Source organism: Oryctolagus cuniculus, chromosome 3 (assembly GCF_964237555.1).
Source record: "Oryctolagus cuniculus chromosome 3, mOryCun1.1, whole genome shotgun sequence".
Lineage (NCBI taxonomy): Eukaryota > Metazoa > Chordata > Mammalia > Lagomorpha > Leporidae > Oryctolagus > Oryctolagus cuniculus.
In genome coordinates, this window is record NC_091434.1 from 36119376 (window position 1) to 36131626 (window position 12251).

A 12251-nucleotide genomic window follows, 5' to 3' on the forward strand; every position below is an offset into this window, starting at 1 on the left:
TCTCCCTGACTCTCTGTAACTCTGCCTCTCAAGTACATAAATAAATCCTAACAAAATAAAACAAAAAATGAATGTAAATTACCTAAGTCAGATTTTAGAAAATTTCGTTGTACTCCCGCATTAATGCATAAAACAGGCAAAATGGCACATACCTTGAAAACCCACCCTCTCCAAGGGCGTCAAGGATAAAAGCATCATGGGAAGTAGTTCCCTCTGGTCACTGTTCACAGCCCTGCAGTTGCGCAGAATTGGAACCGGAAATTGCGAACGTTACCTTAAAGAGATTCCAACACAGGGAAGGAAGGGTTCAGGTGTCTGGGGTCCTCCGCTGAAGACCTCGCTGCCAAGCCCTAGCCGGTGGCTGCCGCTCCCGGATTGGTCAGACCGCTGAACGCCAGCTGAGAGACGAGCCGTGATTGGTGGGTGAGGAGAGCCGGAACTGACGCCAGAGGGTGCGAGGTGAAAGGGCAAAACGTGCCGGGTGCAGATGGGCCGAACGAGGACGAGAGACGGACGGCGGCGGAGGGAGAGAGAGCTGTGAGGAGACGGGCAGTCCTTGTGGGGAAAGACGTGACGGGGAGGTTTCTGGAGAGACCGGTCGTCTCCCCGTCTTCCAGACGTCCTGGAAGGTCCTGGGTGGCTTTGTCTGGGTTTTAGCTATTTCCCAGTGCCACTTGGGCTGTGAGAATCTTCATATTTATACTTTTAGTAAACTTAGTTCTGATAGTTTTTATCTGAAGGTTAAATAAGTTCAATTTCATATTAATCATAAAGTGGAAAGCCACTGGTGTTTGCCGTGAGTAAAAGGTGATGACAAAATAGTAAGAAATAATTCATGAAATTCTAGCCAAATACTATTGGGGTGGGGGAAGTTTGCTTGGTGTTAGGGAGGTGTTAAAGGTATCAGGGCACCAAAATGAGACCTCGCCCTTGATGTAATCAAAAAGAAGCGAGATAGGAAAGAACGCGCTCGTTTTGCAAGGCAGTGTCTGAAGTCACTTCTGCTCGGACCGCCTAACACTGGTGCTGTCCACTCTACCTTAGTGCTTCATTCTCCTAGAAGAGCTATGCTTGTATAAATTAACCCAGTTTTCCTTGAACAGCCGTCAGTGTTACTAGAATCTCGTTAACCTGAGGCGCCCGCCCCGCCCCGCCCCACTTCGCCAGACTAAATCATTTCCCGGGTTCTGAAGGTTTACAGTAGAAGCCCCAGGACTAGAGCTGGGAGACCCCAGAGGAATGCCAAGAAGGCGCTGAGCCCATGGATAACACCTGTGCCATCCGGGGTGGCAGGCAAGAGACACACGTGTCCTGGAGACTGGTCCAAGTTGAAATGTGCAGTGTAAAATACGCACCAGGTTTTTAAAAATAGTACAGAACATTCTTCTTATCAGTTTTATGCTGGTTGAATATTACTTGTTTTATTTGTGGAAGTTAATACATAGTATACAAATTATGTGGATGTCACACCGTTTGATATGTAGTTATAAATGTTACTTCACTGAATTATACCATGTGCATAAGAATACACCCTTGTTTCCCCATGCTATGATCATTGTTATGAATCCCTCATTTGGTGATATTAATATTCCTGTTTGCAAGATACTCCTGTTTGCAAGAAAAAATGGTATATTCGTATACATATATAATACCTACATTTGAAGTGAATGTGGCAAAATGTTAAAAATTGTTAAATTTTCAAACTAAAAACTTTAAAATAATTATCTTTATGCTGATTACACATGTAAATGTTATTTTGGATATATTGATTAAATGTACTAGTAAGATTAAATTCACTTCTTTTTAATTGTTAAAGTATTTTATTTGACCAATTTTAGACTTCTTACAGAAAAAGGGCAAAATTTTAGAGCATTCCTACATGCCTTTTACCTAGCCTGCCTTTAAGTTACTATTTATATAACCACAGCAAAATTATCAAAACCAGGGAATTAACAGTGATATAATCCTATTAACTAGACTACACTCGAGTTTCAAATTTCACCGGTTTTCCCACTCATGTCTTCCCCGCCCCCGACCCCCTGTGCTGGTTGACACCATACATAGGTAAAATAATTAGTACGTGACTTAAAAGAGCATGTTCATAACAGAAATATATGGGTTTAATCATCTACACTCTTCTAGGCTCTTTGATGTATTTTGCTTTCAATACCAATGACACCAAAGGTTTATTGAGAACTGCTCTGTTAATCGCTTTTCTAAATACTTCGCATGTATTCAGCAATTTAATCCCCGTCTTATCTCTGCTTTGCAGCCAAGAAACCTGAGGCATGAAAGCTGTGAATTGCACAAGACCCTCATTGAGCTCCAGAAGTGGCAGATCCAGAATCTGAACACAGAGGGAACTCCAGAGCCTGGACTTAGAGCCACTACACTCTTTTAAAGGTACAGCATCAGTTAGTTCCCATTCTACATCTCAGCTGTTACCCACTGTCAACTCTCTCTCTTCATTTTTCTCTCTTCCTGCATGACAGAGTGGGAGAATGGATGTGGACTCAGTGAGTGTCTGTCCACTGCGCTAAGAATTTCACAGCACAGTATCTTGTATAATGCTCACACAGTTCCATTTTACAGATAAGAAAACTGAGGTTCAAAAATCCCAAGGGGCAGTGGCTTGGATTCCCTTCTTTGACTCTCTGGCTTTCTGTTCTATGCACCTACTCCCCAGTTAGCTGAGCAGCATACATGTTTTGAGTGCTTCCTAGCTTTGAGAGATCAGTGCTCCCAGGGATTCTCTCCAAGACCCTGATGCGCCTTTGCAGGCAGCAGAAGGGGAACATAGCATCCCTTTAGCACAGAGTACAAAACTGGGTAAGTGCCAGATGTCGGTAGCCTGTTCACCTAGGTAAAGGATGTGAGATAACTCTTGTTAGCCACACTGTCTGGTGGAGAAACTAGAGCGTTTGACCTATTTGTAACTAAGCAGGCTAATTCCTTTTACAAGCAGTACAAAGACACAGCCTAGAAAGTGATATTACAAGGGGTAGGTGCTGCAATGCAATGGGTTAAGCTGCTGCTTTGTGCTTCTGATCCAGCTTCCTGCTGATGCTCCTGAGGCACAGCGGATTATGGTTCAAATACTAGGATCCCTGCCACCCATGTAGGAGTTCTGGCTGGGGTTCCTGGCTCCTGGCTTTGGCCTGGCCCAGCCCTGGCTTTTGCAGGCATTTGGGGAGGGAAGCACCAGATGGAAGCTTGCTCTCTTGTCTCTGTTTCTGTCTGTGTCTCTCTGTGTCATTCTACCTTTCAAATAAATAAGTACATAAAATCTTTTTTTAATGGAACTGCTTATTGTTGAACGTGGAGTTTGTTATATTAATCAATGCTCACGCCAGTGGCTGAGTGACAGAATATTCTTTAATGAAAGGGTAGAACTGGGCACCGCTTCCTGGGGCTGTGCCTTCTAAGTGGAGAGTGCCAGAGTCTTCCAGTGACTCCTGAAACCATACCAGTGGGGCTGCCTCAAAAAATATTTTAAATGGTGATGTGATTGAACGATTGAAAGGAGTTATATGCAACTAAGCATACTTTGATAAGATGCAGGAGTGAGGTCTCCTTTTATTATCTATTAAAAAGAAAAAAATTTCTATTTCTAGGGGTTCCCTGCTCTGTAATCCCTTTCCTTCACATTATAGAGCCTTCTGTAGTTCCTAAAGATAGCCACTAGATGGAGCTCCTGAACCACATTTAACTCCCCAAACCCACAGCTGCACAAACGTTTTTGTTCCTTTTTGGAAGGAAACAAAAAAAGAAAAACTAACTCCATAAGCCTGCATGCAATGCAGTGTAATGGACAAGATATTCTTAAATTCTTTTATAAAAACAGTTCTAGGAATAGGCCCAGGGAACAAAGAATTCCGTCTCACCAACAGAAGCCATGACTTATTGCCTGGCGTACCCTGACACCTGTCCCTTGAATTGTTCTCTTGAGAGGATTTTGTGTCTGAATTGAAGGAGAGGACTGCCAGGAACACTGCCTGTTTTGTTTTTGCTTTGCTTTGGGGGTGAGGGGTACACTTCCATGCAGATCGGAGAATGAAAGGGGTGTTCTGGGAGGGTTATGCTGGTGAGGGCAGTATTTTGCACGTCTTCCTGCACACACTCCACCATCCCAGAAGCTTGCGTGGCCAGCGGTGGATCTGCACCCCAAAGGGCAGGATGAGTGATTTTGAATAGACCATGCATGCACACCTAGGGCAGAAACAAAACAAGGTGACAAAGACTGCTAAGTACAAAGCACCAGGCATGGCCCCAGCACCCTGCGGGACCTGGCCTGAGCCACCGGAGGAGAATGAAGAGATCAGATGGAGGCTTGCACCAAGTCGTCGGTCCAGTCCGTGCTTGGCGTTGAGAGAGCGTAAAGGATGGTGAGAGTCTGAGGCTGGCTAGTCAGTGGACCCTGAATTCACAGGCTGGGCTGCAACACTGGCAGGGGACCAGCCTGCGCTGAGCACCTGCTGCACACGGGGACTCCCGAAGCTCTTGGAAAAATGGAATTAAAAGAAAATGGTCATTTTTTCATGAACTTTTTGAAGACCACCACACATCCATTCAGAAGATAGCTTATTTTTTCTCATTTAAAATTTTTCATTGATGTATTTTTATTTATGTGAAGGGCAGAGAAAGACAGACATCTCCCATCAGCTCATTCAGTCTTCAGATGCCTGCAGCAGGCTGGGCCAGGCTGAAGCTGGGAGCCTGGAACTCCATCGAGGTCGCCTGTGTGATTGACAGAGAGCCAGCTAGCTGGACCATCACCGCCGCCTCCCAGGCTGCTCATTCACAGGAAAGCGGCAGCGGAAGCAGAGCTAAGACTCAAACCCAGGCCCTCCAATATGGGATGCTGCTGTCCCAAGCAGTGTCTTGACCACTGTGCCAGATGCCTCCCTCTTACTTTGCTCTCAAAGCAGTTCCAGAATGAAGACTGGAATCTAGATAGCTCACAAGACCCTGCTCAGAGTCCAGCAGGTAGCGAACGGCAGAGCCAGGCCAGTTCTCAAAGCCAGTCCCCGTGCACTTGCGGCAATGTCTCCTCAGTGCTTGCAGTGTGTCGGCGTCAGTGCATTGTTGCATTTTACACCCAGGACAGGTGTAACCAATCGGTGTTACTCTGATCCCCACTTTGAGGATGCAGCAGCCAAAGCACCTGGAGGTCAGGAAGCTCATCTAACAGAACACAGCTAGGGAGTCACGGGCTTTAGATTCAGAACCAGGTCAGCGGGTTCTGCACTGTTGCTCTGAACCAAATCACTGCCCAGAGTCCCTTGGCCTTGCGGCAGGTGCTCAGGCTTTGGCCCAGTTACAAAGCCTTGGCCCAAAGGTCTTAACTGCCAGAAGGGAAAGGAACAGGGTTTGCTTTCCCCACGCTGGGAGTGAGACTAGGTAACACTTGTTTAGAGCCTCCTAATGGCCAGTTTCTGTGTTTCTGCTTTCTATGGATGACATCATTTGGATCTCACAGTCATCCCAAGAGAAAAGAATCATTACCCTCACGTTTAGGTGGGAAAATCTGCACCAGAAAGATTGCTTAACATACCCAAGGACAACAATTAAAAAACGAATAGAGGCAGAATCAAAATGTAATGGCTGTTTAACTTGAAGGAATTTCCATGAAATACTGTTGAATGAGGAAAGCAAAATGCAAAAATATATAGGCAATGTACATACATAAAAATATACTACCATGGAGAAAAATGTAGGATGGTACATATCAAATTGTTAATCTGGCTTTTAGGGATGATGTGTTAAGAATGCAAAAACATTTATGCATCCATGAAATATACACAGATGTATATTTAGCCTAGGGATTGAAACAGTAGTTATGATGCTGTACCCCAGGACCAGCACTGCGGGTATAGTAGGTTAAGCCTCCGCCTGCAGCACCAGCATCCCATATGGGCATCAATTCAAGTCCTGGCTGCTCCACTTCCCATCCAGCTCCCGGCTAATGGCCTGGGAAAGCAGCAGAAGATGGTACAAATCCTTGGACCCCTGCACCAACGTGGGAGACCTAGAAGAAGCTCCTGGCTCCAAATTGGCTCAGCTCCGGTCGTTGCGGCCATTTGGGGAGTGAACCAGCAGATGGAAGACCTCTCTCTCTGACTCTACCTCTCTCTGTAACTCTTTCAAATAAAAATAAATAAATAAATAAATATTTTTAAGAAGTCATGAAATACATACAAAAGGGCAGTATACAGAAATTAATTTAAACCAGTTAATTGATAAAATTCAGTAGGCAATCTAATAAAATCTTTTGGTTTATACTTCATTATTGTGGATGAGTTCTTCTAATGCTGTATTAGAAATGAAAGTAAGCATAGTATTTTAAGATGGAAACTCCAACTATTTTCAAATTAATGTCAAACAAGATTGAGAATCCAAATACCATTCTCTCCTACTCAGCATTATTCTAGAAGTTCTCGTTAATGCAATAAAATAAGAAAAAGAACTAAGAGGTAAAATCTTCAGAAAGGAAGACACAAAATTGCACATGAAGATAATTATGTTATAAAAGAGAAAATAAACAAATACATCAACATAACACAGCCATCACACAACTTAGGACCAACCCTAACATGTTAGTCAGGATTGTCTGGACAAAGAGCAATAGAGAAAATGATTTATTATAAGAAGTTGGCTGGCGTTATTATGGAGACTAAGAAATCCCACAACCTGCCACCTGTAGAAGGCATAGGAAAGATGGTAATGTAGTTGTGGTCTAAACCCAAAGGCTTGAAAGCCAGCCAAGCCAGTAGTGTCAGAGCAGATCCAAGTTTGAAGTCTGGAGAGCCAGGAGCTCTGATGTGAAGGGCTGGAGATGGCTGTCCCAGCTCAAGCAGGGAGAGCAAATCCCCCGCCCTCCTCCACCTTTCTGCTCTGTTCGGGCCACAAATGGATTGGGTGGTGCTCACCCACATTGGTGAAGGCAGTCTTCTCTGTTCAGTCTACCAACTCAAATGCTAGCCTCTGCAGGAAACACCCACATGGACACACCCAACAAGTAATTTTTTAAAGATTATTTATTTTGAAAGAGTAGGATAGAGAGAGGAGTTTTTTCACCCACTGGTTCACTCTCCAAATGGCTATAAGGGCCAGCATTGGGCCAGGCCAAAGCCAGGAGCCAGGAGCTTCATCCTCACCTCCCACTTGAGTGGCAGGGGCCTCAACACTTGGGCCATCTTGTGCTGCTTTTCCCATTAGAAGGGAGCTAGATTGGAAGTGGAGCAGCTGGGACCTGAACCAGTTTCCATATGGGATGTTGGGATTGCAGGCAATGGTTCTACCCACCCATGGTGGTCACATGCTGGCCCCCATCAATAAAGTTTTATCGGCATACTGGGCATCCCTTAGCTCAGTCAAGTCAATACATAAAGTTGACCATCATATTAGATACCATTTTTAAGTTGTCAAAACTTATTGATACTGTTTCACCTCCTCTGTTACCTACTACTGACCATATTTCTGCACTGCTACATTTCCCTAAGCCTTAAAATTACCATATTCTTCCTTTCTCTACCCATAATCATCAATTACTTTTTCCCTTGGTAGAGGGTAAAGGAACCCCATCCTCCCACCCCTTATTTTGCTGAAGTATGACTAACCATTAAAATTCCCTTACTATGCCAAAATGTTTCCCTTTTTGTTGATAAATATTTTTAGAGCAGCTTTAGGTTCACAGTAAAGTTGAACATAAATCACAATAAGTTGCCTTGTATGAGTGTCCCTACAGTCCACACCACAGAGCTGTATTTTTTACCATCAGTGAACTTGCACTGATACATCATCACCAATCAAAGTCTGTAGTTTACTTGGACTCCCTCTAGGTGTTGTACATTGTATGGGTTTGGACAAATGTATAATGACATGTATCTACCATTTTAGTATTATACAGAATAGCTGCACTGCCCTCAAACTCCTCTGTGTTCTTCCTGTTCCTCTCACCCTCTCCCCTCTCCCCATTCCAACTCCTAATCCTTCTCCTGTCTATTGTTTTGCCTTTTCTGGAATGTCATATAGTTGGAATCGCATAGTTGGTAGGCTTTGCAGATTGGCTCCTTTTGCTTGTGATATGTATTTAAGTTTCTTCCATGTATTTTCTGAGGCTGATGGCTTATTTCTTCTTAGTGCTGAATAGTATACTGTCACCTTAATGTACTACCATTTATTCATTCATTCACCTACATCTTGGTTGCTTGCCGGTTTTGACAGTTATTACTAAAGCTGCTATAAACATCTTTTTTTTTTTTTTTTTTTTTTTTGGACAGGCAGAGTGGATAGTGAGAGAGAAAGACAGAGAGAAAGGTCTTCCTTTGCCGTTGGTTCACCCTCCAATGGCCGCCACGGCTGGCGCACTGCGGCCTGCGCAGTGCGCTGATCCGAAGGCAGGAGCCAGGTATTTATCCTCGTCTCCCATGGGGGTGCAGGGTCCAAGCACTTGGGCCGTCCTCCACTGTACTCCCGGGCCACAGCAGAGAGCTGGCCTGGAAGAGGGGCAACCGGGACAGAATCCAGCACCCCGACTGGGACTAGAACCCGGTGTGCCGGCGCCGCAAGGTGGAGGATTAGCCTAGTGAGCCACGGTGCCGGCCTGCTATAAACATCTGAGTGCAGGTTTTTGTGTGGATGTTTGTTGTTTATTAATTCTGGTAGATGCTAAGGAGTATGGTTGTTGAGTCATATGGTAAGAGTACACTTGGTTTTGTGAGAAATTATCAAACCGTCTTCTAAAGTGGATGTACATTTATGCATTGCAACCAACAATGGGAGTTCCTGTTGATCCAACCTCGCCAGCATTTGGTATTGCCAGTGTTTTGGATTTTGGTCATTTTAGTGGGTGTTTGGTAGTATCTTGCTTTAGTTTATAGTTGCCTTATAATTGACATGTGATGTTGAACATCTCTTCACATGCTTATTTGCCATATGTATATCTTCTTTGGTGAGGTGTCTATGTAAATTCTTGCCAGTTTTTCATTGGGTTATTAATCTTCTCATTGTTGAATTTTAAAAGTTCTTTGTATATTTTAGATAACAATCTTTTACCAGATGTGTCTTTTACAAATATTTTTCCCAGTCTGTGATTTGTTTTTTTCATTCTCCTGATGTTGTCTTTTGAAGAGCATTAATCTTAATGAGGTCTAGTTTATCAATTTTTTTATTTCATGGATGATGCTTTTGGTGCAATACTTAATTTGATTTTGTCCAAAACAAATACTTAATTTGCTTTTATTTTATGTTATATTCTAGGGGGTTTATAGTTTTATATTTCATATTTACATCTATTATCCATCTGAGTTAATTTTTATGAAAAAATGTAAGGTCTGTGTCTAGAATTTCTTTTTTTTAAGATTTTTATTTATTTATTTGACAGGTAGAGTTACAGAGAGTGAGAGAGAGACAGACAGAGAGAAAGGTCTTCCTTCTATTGGTTCACTCCCCAAATGGCCGCCATGGCCGGCGCTGCACTGATCTGAAGCCAGGAGCCAGGTGCTTCCTCCTGGTCTCCCATGTGGGTGCAGGAGCCCAAGCACTTGGGCCATCCTCCACTGCCTTCCCAGGCCACAGCAGAGAGCTGGACTGGAAGAGGAACATCCAGGGCTAGAACCCGGCGCCCATATGGGATGCCAGCGCCGCAGGCGGAAGATTAACCTAGTGCACCAGTGCACCAGCCCCTAGAATTTCTTTTTTAAACAGGTGAATGTCTAGTTGAATTGGTTACAAAAGACTATCTTTCTTCCATTTATTTGCCTTTCCTCTTTTGTCAAAGATCAATTAACTATATTTATGTGGATGTATTTCATTTATGTGGGTCTATTCTTATCTGCTCATCTATTTGTTGTTATTTCATCTACTTCACTCTGTCAGTATCACTAGCTTCATAGTAAGTCTCAAAGTCAGGCACTGTCAGTCCTCTGACTTTGTTCTTAAATACTGAGTTGGCTATTTTGTATCTTTTGCCTCTCTATATGATATTTAGAGTCAGTTTGTGGTTATTCACAAGGTAACTTGGTGACATTTTGATTAGGATTGTGTTGAATCCATGTCAAGTTGATAAAGAACAGGAATCTTAACAATATTGAATATTTCTATTCATGGAATATCTGTTTAGTTCTTTGCTCATATATTTTGAGTTTTGTAACATTACAAGTATAGAATTTGTAAGATAGTTTATTATATTTATACATAAATATTTCATTTTGGAAGGGTGTTATGTTATATGGTAATGTGTTTTTAACTTCAAATTCCACTTGCTCATTGATGGTATCTAGGAAATCAGTTGACTTTTACATATTAACCTTGTATCCAGCACATTTTACAATAAGTTCCTGGATTTTTTTTTCAAATCTTTCAGATTTCTACTTGGACTGGCATGTTGTCCTTGCATAAAAACAGTTTCATTTTTGCCTTCTCAATATGTAGGCCTTTTGTTTCATTTTCTTGTTTTATTGCATTAGCTAGGATTCCCAGAATGGTGTTGAAAATAGTGATAAAGGAGACATTCTTGCTTTGTTCCTGGTCTTAGTAGGAAAGCTTCAAGTTTTTAATCATAAAGCGTAACATAAAGAATTTTTGTAAATGTCCTTTACCAAGTCTAGGAAATCCTCCCCTTCCTAGTTTGCTGAGTTTTTAATCGCAAATGGGTGGTGGATTTTGTCAGGTGCTTTTTATGCCTCTATTGATAAGGTCATGTGATTTTTCTTTTTTAGCCTGATGATATGATTTTTAATATTGAACCAGTCTTGCATACCTGCGTGACTTCACTATCCCACGCTCATGTTGTATAAATCTTTGCATACTTTGTTGGATTTGATTCATAACATTTTGAAAGTGTTTGCATGTATAATCATGAGATAGTGGTCTTTTTTCTGGTAATATCTTAGTTTGGTTTTGTTATTAGGGTATGTTGATCTCATAGAAGGAGTTAGGAGATATTTCTTCTGTGTTTATCCTCTGGAAAAATATGTAAAGTAGGGGTATCATTTCTTCCTTAAATGTTTGCTAGCCCATCCCAATCTGTTCTGTTCTGGAATGTTATTAATTATTGATTTGATTTATTTACTAGATATAAGCTCATTCAAATTGCTGCTTCTTATATGAGCTTTCATAAAGTCTTTCTTTTAAGAAATTGGTCCATTTCATCTAGGTTATCAAATTTGTGGGAGTTTGTTAGTAATGGCTTTCTTAGCCTTTTAATGTCCATGGGCTCTGTATTGATGTCATCTTTTTCTCATATTAGTAATTTGTGTTATCTCTTTTATTTCTTAGTTAGCCTGGCAGAAGGACATTGAAGTAATTGATCTTTTCAAAGAAACAGCTTTCGATTTTGTTGATTTATTATTTTCAACTTCATTGATATATGTTCTACCTTTTATTATTTTTGTTCTTCTGCTTACTTTACATTTAACATCTTCTCTCTCTCTCCCTCCCTCCCTCCCTCCCTCCCTCCCTCCCTCCCTCTGTCTCCCTCTCTCCCTCCCTCTCTCTCCCTCCCTCCTCCTCTTCAATGTGTTCAGTTTTTCACTTGTTGCAAGAATGCAATAGTGACTTCTAAGTTTCTAGTATGCTGGACTGCAAACCAGAAGTCTGTGTGTGTGTGTTTGTATTATATTTTCTTTATATTTTAATATGTATTTTAAATGCTTGTTAAATTAGGCAGTAATTAATAGAATTTCAGTGAATGAAGCAAAATCAATGTTTAAAAAATACAGATAAATGTCAAGTTGGTCACCGGTGTATTAGCCATGATTCTCCAGAAAAACAGAACCGATAGGGTGTGTGTGTGTGTGTGTGTGTGTGCGCGTGCATACACACACAAACAGATTTATAAGAAATTGGCTCACATGGTAAGAGAGGCCAAGTCCCAAGATCTGTAGTCAGCAGTCGAGGGCGCCAGCAGAGCCAATGGTATCACTCCACTCCAACCGCTGTCAGACCCAAGACATAGGAAGAGCCAATGTTTCATCTAAGAGTGAAGGCAGAAAAAAGGAAGGTCCAGTTTGAAGGCAGTCAGGCAGAAGGAGCAGTTCCCTGTGACTGAGGAGAGTCAGTTTGTTCCATGGAGGTCTTCAGTGGGTTAGATGAGGCCTGTCCACATTGGAGAGGGCTATCTGACTCAGTTCACCAATTCAAATGGTAACATCCAGAAACACCTCACAGATACACTCAGAAGAATGTTTGACCAAATATCTGGGGACCCTGTGGTTCAGTCAAGTTGGTATATGAAATTGACCATCACA

General features: G+C 42.1%; 1 long non-coding RNA gene across 3 annotated transcripts in view; it reads left to right on the forward strand.

Moving 5' to 3' along the window:
* The first annotated feature begins 476 nt into the window (after positions 1–476).
* LOC103348861 (uncharacterized) overlaps positions 477–12251 on the forward strand; it is a 37145-nt gene continuing 25370 nt past the window's right edge. For 2 of the 3 annotated variants that reach the window (XR_517127.4, XR_011387150.1), the window contains exons 1-2: positions 477–537; positions 2273–2403. This is a non-coding gene — a long non-coding RNA (uncharacterized lncRNA). Of the gene's footprint in view, positions 538–605; positions 808–2272; positions 2404–12251 lie in introns of those variants that run through there. The other variant, XR_007920310.2, reaches the window with a different exon arrangement.